Below are 7623 nucleotides of genomic sequence, written 5' to 3'. Positions count from 1 at the left end.
CTAGTAATACATCTTAACACTAACTTCCAGCAAAATTTTATCATAGCATATATCAAATTGTATCATGTATAGTTATGTTGCACGATCTAAAAATATTACATGTAGATACCGGATAACAATAAAAGTTAATAATGTTAACATATTTAAATAGGTGTAGAAGGAAAGAATACGTCTTGTTGGTAAAATATCAAAGTTTGTTTAAAAAAAATCAACAAGAATTTGCAGCAAACTCTTCAAAAAGAAGATTTTCACAACTATGACACACCAAGAAGAACCCTGTTACACAGTGCAACACCATCTGTATTTCAGTTCTCATTGAAAAACATTACTAAATCAAACCTGAAACTGAAATTAATGCAGTTCTACACAGGATTTCCAAACTTAATTATGTTCAATACTGTTCTACAGCTACTTGTTCCAAATAAAGACAGAAGTCAAATAATTTATTTGGATAGACGCAATCCAAATCAATTTACATGTGGTGCTGATTATTTTGATTCCGATGATGAAGAATGTGTGAGCATGGACAGTGATGATGAAGATGATGACTCGAAGCAACCATTCAGATTACACAAACTGTCGCTTGAAGATGAGTTTTTGTTAACATTAATGAAATTAAGATTGGGATTACTTAATAAGGATTTAATCATGCGCTGTAACAAAGATATTTAATACTTGTGTGAATTTAATGTACTTTGTATTCGGCTCCAAAGTGATATTTCCTCATCGAGGCATTTTTTCAAAGTATATGACACCTGAATTTAAAAAGCAATATCATCCTAGTACAATGCTTATAATGACTGTACAGAACTAAACATTGAAATGCCATCATCATTAGTAAGAAAAGCTCAGACATATTCGGATTATAAATCAACTAACACATTTAAAAGTTTTATTGGTGTGGATAGCAGAGGTGGAATCATGTTTGTGTCTCACCTGTACACAGGAGGTATATCAGACAAGGCTATATGTCAACAAACTTTTAAAAGTAAAAATGGAAAGTGGAGATCTAAATCAAGGCGACGCCATTATGGCAGATAAAGGTTTTACCATTGCAAACTGTCTGATATTGGACTTCGACTGAATATGCCATTTTTTGGGTAAACGGAAACGATTATCTACGGGTGATGATCAAGACACACATGTTATTACACAACACCGCATACACGTCGAAAGAGCAATTGGAAAAGTGCGAAATTTCTGCATATTTGACCGAAAGCTACCTATGAAATCTGCTGGTGTTGTCAACCAAATTTGGACTGTTTGTTGTCTGCTGTCTAACTTTCAAGATCCTGTCATTACTACAGCACATGATGAGCCTGATTAGTTTATGTCAGTAGATTTCAAGTATGGTACTGCAACATTAATGTAAAATTGTGCTACATCTATTTCTGTAGACAATACATGCGTTTTGTTTTGTTTTTTGTTTTTTTCATTTTTTCTTTGGTTTCTCCAACATTTTGCTTTGATATGGAACTTGTTAATTGTCTTCCAAACAAATGCGTCATGAATGTAACTTTCAACAAAGAAATCATATCCTTTATCAAATGCCCTGTTTTTACCAGTTTCCTTTTAGTAATCAGGAATATTTGAATAATAGAAAATAACTTTGGTATCCTAGACAGTTTTTTAGTCCATTCAACAGAACTTGAAGTTGCCATTTTCTGTTTTAATACAATGATAGAATGGAAACCCTAGAAATTGTGAGAAATGCAGTAAACATGTGGATAAATGCAGAATACAGTGTTGTAAATTGTTTGATGATGCAAATTGTTTATTTATTTTGGGCTTATTAAGGATTTATCTAAGGTTTAGCCGCTATATAATTATCAACACCATTCTCCTTCTAGCCAGTGTATTGCTATTGTAAATACTGCCTAGGGTTCAGCTGCAGTTTATTGCCGCAGGTATATTGGAATGCAACAAGTAGTATAGCACATGGGGACTGGGTGATTTCACGTGACTTTTTACCGATATGCGATTGGCTTATCGCATTTATGGAACGCCGTTTTTGCAATATAGCTAGCACTCTACATGATATATAGAGAAATGATTGTAACCTGAATTCCTCATTCATTATTTCATATAATTTATTCAAACTTTCAGCAATGATCAATATTGATACCTTGTTGTGTATAAGGGTTTTTATGTTAATTGCTCTTCAATTTCCTAGATTAGGCCTAAAAAAATCTTTGTTTCCGGTAACATGCTAGAACAGAACAGAACAGAACAGAACAAAACTTTTATTTCACCCAGGTATAAGAAATACAGCATGGGGTTTTAACATATATACAAATATAAGAAGAGAAAAAAGGCATTCCGGTCAAATCACTAAATAGTTTTAGCATTGAAATAAAACAATTATACATGCTTCAGATCTCCGATAGGGAGGGGGGAGCTAGGGATACTTATAAATATTAACTAAAATTATGTCATTTCGCAGCTCTTATAATCATATCTGTTTAAGAAACTATTAGCTAAAACAAATTAAGGTAGGTAGGTCGGATTTTTTTTTTTTTGAATTTCTTTTTATTAAGGGAAACTTTTCGAAAATTATTTTTGTGTCAAAAAATGACTACAAATAAGGGGGTTATGCCTTTAGAGCATCAGTAAGTTGATCTCTAACATCACTCACCATGTTTAAAGCATTAAAAGTGCAGTTTTGCAACTTTTTGTTAGAAAGTTGGAAAAAAAAAATTCTCCAAGGCCATGAAAACATTTAGGGTCGGGCCAAAAATTTAGGGTAGGTCTGGATACCGGAAACGAACAATTTTTTTTACGTCTTATGGTCCCGTGTTGTCAAGCAAGTCCAGGTGAAGGCATGAATCACATTTGTGAAAGCTCTAGTAAAGTATTTCAATAGTCAATGAATGCGACCAGTTGAGCTAAAAGTTATGTTATACATGGAAGGGAAATATAGTTATTTTTGCTCAAAAAATAACTTTCAGAATTAAGAAATACATAGTTCATATATCTACTTGTAAATCATGTAGAATGGAGTAACATTTCTTACATTAAAGCGTAATGGCATAATAAAAAACAAAACAAGTACGTTATTCACCCATAAGTTACTATCAACAATTTCTGGTCTGTATAACTTCTGGCCGCAGGAAACCTTTCGACTTGTCGTTAACCTGAACAGACCACTTGACTCTTCGTTGATATGGTCTATAAATTGCACAGGTTCTCTTTATTCACATATATTTTATGTTGCACAATAAATTAGAACGGTATACAGTTACCAAAAAGTAAACAGAACAGAGGCAGTATAAAGTTTTGATGTATGACGGTCGGCCTTGAGTGTATGAATGCATTGAATGTACACTTAAGAAATGATTTTTTTCGGTATTCATACGAAATAAACGACAGAATAGGATTCATGTTAAATTTGCCGATCCTATACTGCCGTTCATTTCGCATGAACACCGAAAAAAAATCATTTCATTTCTTAACTGTACACTCGACATGTGCGTAAACCTGACAGGGGCGATTTAATGTTGGTGGAAAAATGCCAACAAAATATAATACAATTTGATCAGGCGAATTTTAGTATTGCAGCAATACAAATTAGCAGACATGAAAACTTTTTTACATATTCCACTATCAAATCTTACATTTACACAAGTACCACTAATACCGGACAGTAATAGCTTCATAAATTGATTTTAGCTCGATTGTATGAAACGCTTCAAGTTATTTGAAACTCTCGAGTCCGCTTCCTGAAAAGAAAGTACTGGTGTGATATTATAAAGCATGGCTCTTCCCAATGGGGCTCGAACCCACGACCCGGTTTGAAATCTTGATAAATTGACCCGTTATCTCTTGTCTGTAGTCGTATTGTTTATTCTGATATACCTGAAATACAGTGTTTCAAGAGAATGAGACACACATTAATGTTATTATTCTAATATACAAGCATCTTAAATCACACAACGTATATTTACTCACGTCGACGTAATATTTAGCACATGTAATGCATTTAGAAATAGGCTTTCAAATTTGATAAAATCTTTTAAAGCATTAAATAAATGTCATCACAACGCTGAAATTACACAAACTGAGTAGGTTTCGCTTGCGAATAATTTGCATCAATTTCGTCAAATTAACTCTTCCGCAACGATACCATTCCGGTCCTGACGTAAAAACAAGAGCGTGGGCATGCATGCTCGAAAACAGTTCTATCATATGAATCTATATTTTACAATAAAGGGCATGTAAAATAGAAACGTCTGGCCCCGTGAAATTATACGCCCGACGTAAACCCCCGATCGTATATAAATGTGTATAAAACACGTTTTTGCTATAAATCATTTCTAAAATACAGTAACAGTTACGTACTATTAATGAAAAACTGAATTATTTCAATTCTTATAATGTAAAATTTGCTACGGTGTAAGCTACAGCAATTTGTATTTTTGAAAAAAAAATGGAATGACCTCCGAAACATATATCGATACCAAGATTTATCCATGTGCAATACAATCACAAAGGCATGTCTATTTGCTACTTGTCTATGTACACAAAAGGATCTAAATTTATTCACATATCCGGTTTATCTCAGCTCCGCTGCGAGTACAACTTCTATTTATCTATATAAGTAAATTTACGTAAAATATTACAATTAACTTGTAAACAATAGATATTTCCTAGAAAATCTATAAGATTAACACAACAAGTACATAATATTAAGGTTAGACATGCTATGAAACTACGAACTTTCGCAATTTATATATTTTTTCTCGTTTAAGCCGAAAGTTTCAATAACGCAACCATCAGTCAGTCGTTGTGTCGCTAACTACGCTTAAGATGGTTGATATCTGACACATCTAATTATGGTTGTTATCTGACACTATTGATGGGTAAATTTAACATCTTAAGTAATGTAACTTGAGTAAAGTTTTACTCTTAAGTCGTCTTTAATAAAGACTTATCAAGTTTAGGTCGTAATTATTACATAGGGTTATATGTAACAGAATCAACAAAATATATTATTAGCCCGCCTTTCTTCGTTTCATTCTGTCTATCGCTTTAAACCTTTATCCTACTGAATTTCTATAATGGACTGGTCCATCATTCAAATTGCGCAATACCATGTATTATTCGAAGGGGTGTTTACTGAAAATTTACTGACTGAATAGCGAACAGTGCAGACCATTATATGCAGGCAGATCTTTTATCTTTATCTTTGTCTGCTCTGATCGCAAAGGCAAAATCACTTGCCGCCAGCAGGATAAAGGTTAAAGATAATATTCGCCCTATATATATTTTTATGTTACTATCTCCGGTGCAACTTGTCATTTTTGGTTGCGGGTTTATCCCGCAAACAAAGTTAAGTGTATTTCTGACAATCATGTAGCATCTTTATTTGATTCCAAATCACAACTAAAGGAATTTGTTCATGTGCTACACAAAGTAGTCCCATTCATGAACAATGCGGATGAATTATCAATGATCAAGCATTTCTTATTCATCCTCTATCCATTCACACTGGCCATTTAGATTATATAAGATTTGTCAATATTTAGGTATTCCAGCCCATGGTTACATCAATGACTTCCAGCTGTTAATGTAAGGTCAGGCAGAGTTTATCTTAGATCAAGGCATATTAGTATTTGTTTTTTATACATGTATATTTATAGATTGGCTTTAAAATGAAAATAAACCTAGCAAAACCCGCAACCACCAGACATCTCAAGGCTTTGATTTGCCCTATATCTGTATAGGTTACGGTCGTTTTTCCTATATCTGTATAGGTTTCGGTCGTTTTGTCCAATATCTGTATAGGTTACGGTCGTTTTGTCCGGTCGTTTTGTCCAATATCTGTATAGGTTACGGTCGTTTTTCCTCTATCTGTATAGGTTAAGGTCATTTTGTCCTATATCTGTATAGGTTACGGTCATTTTGTCTTATATCTGTAAAGGTTACGGTCGTTTTGTCCTATATCTGTATAGGTTACGGTCTTATATCTGTATAGGTTACGGTCGTTTTGTCCTATATCTGTATAGGTTACGGTCATTTTGTCCTATATCTGTATAGGTTACGGTCGTTTTGTCCTATATCTGTATAGGTTACGGTCGTTTATCCTATATCTGTATAGGTTACGATTGCTTTTCAAATATCGAAACCTAGGTATTAGTTCGCTTGCATACATTTCAACTTAAGAAAAAAAATATAACGATATATGTTTGTTTGATTGTTTTGGGATTAACACCGTTTTCAACAGTATTTCAGTCATGTAACGGCGGGCAATTAACTAACCAGTGTTCCTGGATTCTGTACCAGTACAAAACTGTTCTTCGCAAGTAACTGCCAACTTCCCCACATGAATTATCAGAGGTGGAGGACGAGAGATTTCAGACACAATGCCAATCGTCACGGAGAACATACACCCCGCCCGGGGATCGAACTCGCGACCCCGCGATCCGACGATATATGTTAAATATTCAAAACGTGAAAACGTAACGTAATGAAGCGTAAAAACTCAAAAACAGAATACAAAACGTGGAAAAGAATAAAATCTGACTCATAGATAGACTACATTTCGGCTTACTTGTTGCTTTCTCTACCATTTTCTTTTGTTGTTGTTGTTGTTGTTGTTTTAGTTACCATTCTCTTTAACCTTTAGCCTGCTGGCAACAAGTAATTTTGCCTTTGCGATCAGTGCAGACCACTATCAGATCATGGTCTGCACTGTTCGCTTTTCAGTCAGGAAATTTTCATTGAACACTCCTTCGAATAATAAATGGTACAGCCCAAATTGAATGATAGACCAGTCCATTTTTGAAATTTAGCAGGGTAAATGTTAAAAGTATGCCCGTTAAAACGAAACAACTTATGACAACTATTTGTTTTTTTACGTCTATTGTTTACAATGTTGAAATGGGATAAGTTCAAAAATAAAAAAAAAAATACTTCATTCATATTTCTATTTATCTTTTTCCTTTCTAGCCATTTTATTTGTTTAGCAAACAGTTAGGAGACACTTTTCTCATTACCATTGATAACACTTGGTCTCGTGCTATAACATTTTGCAAAAGTTGCAGATAACGCATGTCAGTCCTCACAAGCGGTTTTCGCCTTAAAATTTAGTTTCCTGAAACAGACATTTTAATCGTTTCATCGAAAGCGCACTGAAAATGCTATACCATGAAGTTCTAAGAATATAATTTATTTGCTCCACACTTCCTTAACGTTTCATATATTTTTCTCGAAGTGGTATCAGTTTTGCAGAAATGTCAAATATACTATCTATTGCCCCCATACGGCTTAAATGGTGCTTACTTATAAGCGCAAAAAAAACCCCAAATACTCCTAAAGAATATGAACAGGATCTGTAGAAAAAAAATATTTCCAAATGTGTTTGGAGTCTATATTTTTGCCTTTTTAGAATCTGTTTGCTTGTCACAACTTGACTCACTATCGTAATTTTGGTTTGAGCCGCACCACGACAAAACCAACATAGTGCGTTTGCGACCACCATGGATCCAGACCAGCGTGCGCCAATCTGGTCAGGATCTATGCTGGTCGCTAACAGTTTCTCTAATCGTAATAGGCTTTGAAAGCGAACAACATGAATCCTGACCAGACTGCGCGGATGCGCAGGATGGTCTGGATCTCTGCTGG

Source organism: Mercenaria mercenaria, chromosome 3 (assembly GCF_021730395.1).
Source record: "Mercenaria mercenaria strain notata chromosome 3, MADL_Memer_1, whole genome shotgun sequence".
Classification (NCBI taxonomy): domain Eukaryota; kingdom Metazoa; phylum Mollusca; class Bivalvia; order Venerida; family Veneridae; genus Mercenaria; species Mercenaria mercenaria.
This window is presented reverse-complemented; position numbering follows the sequence as displayed.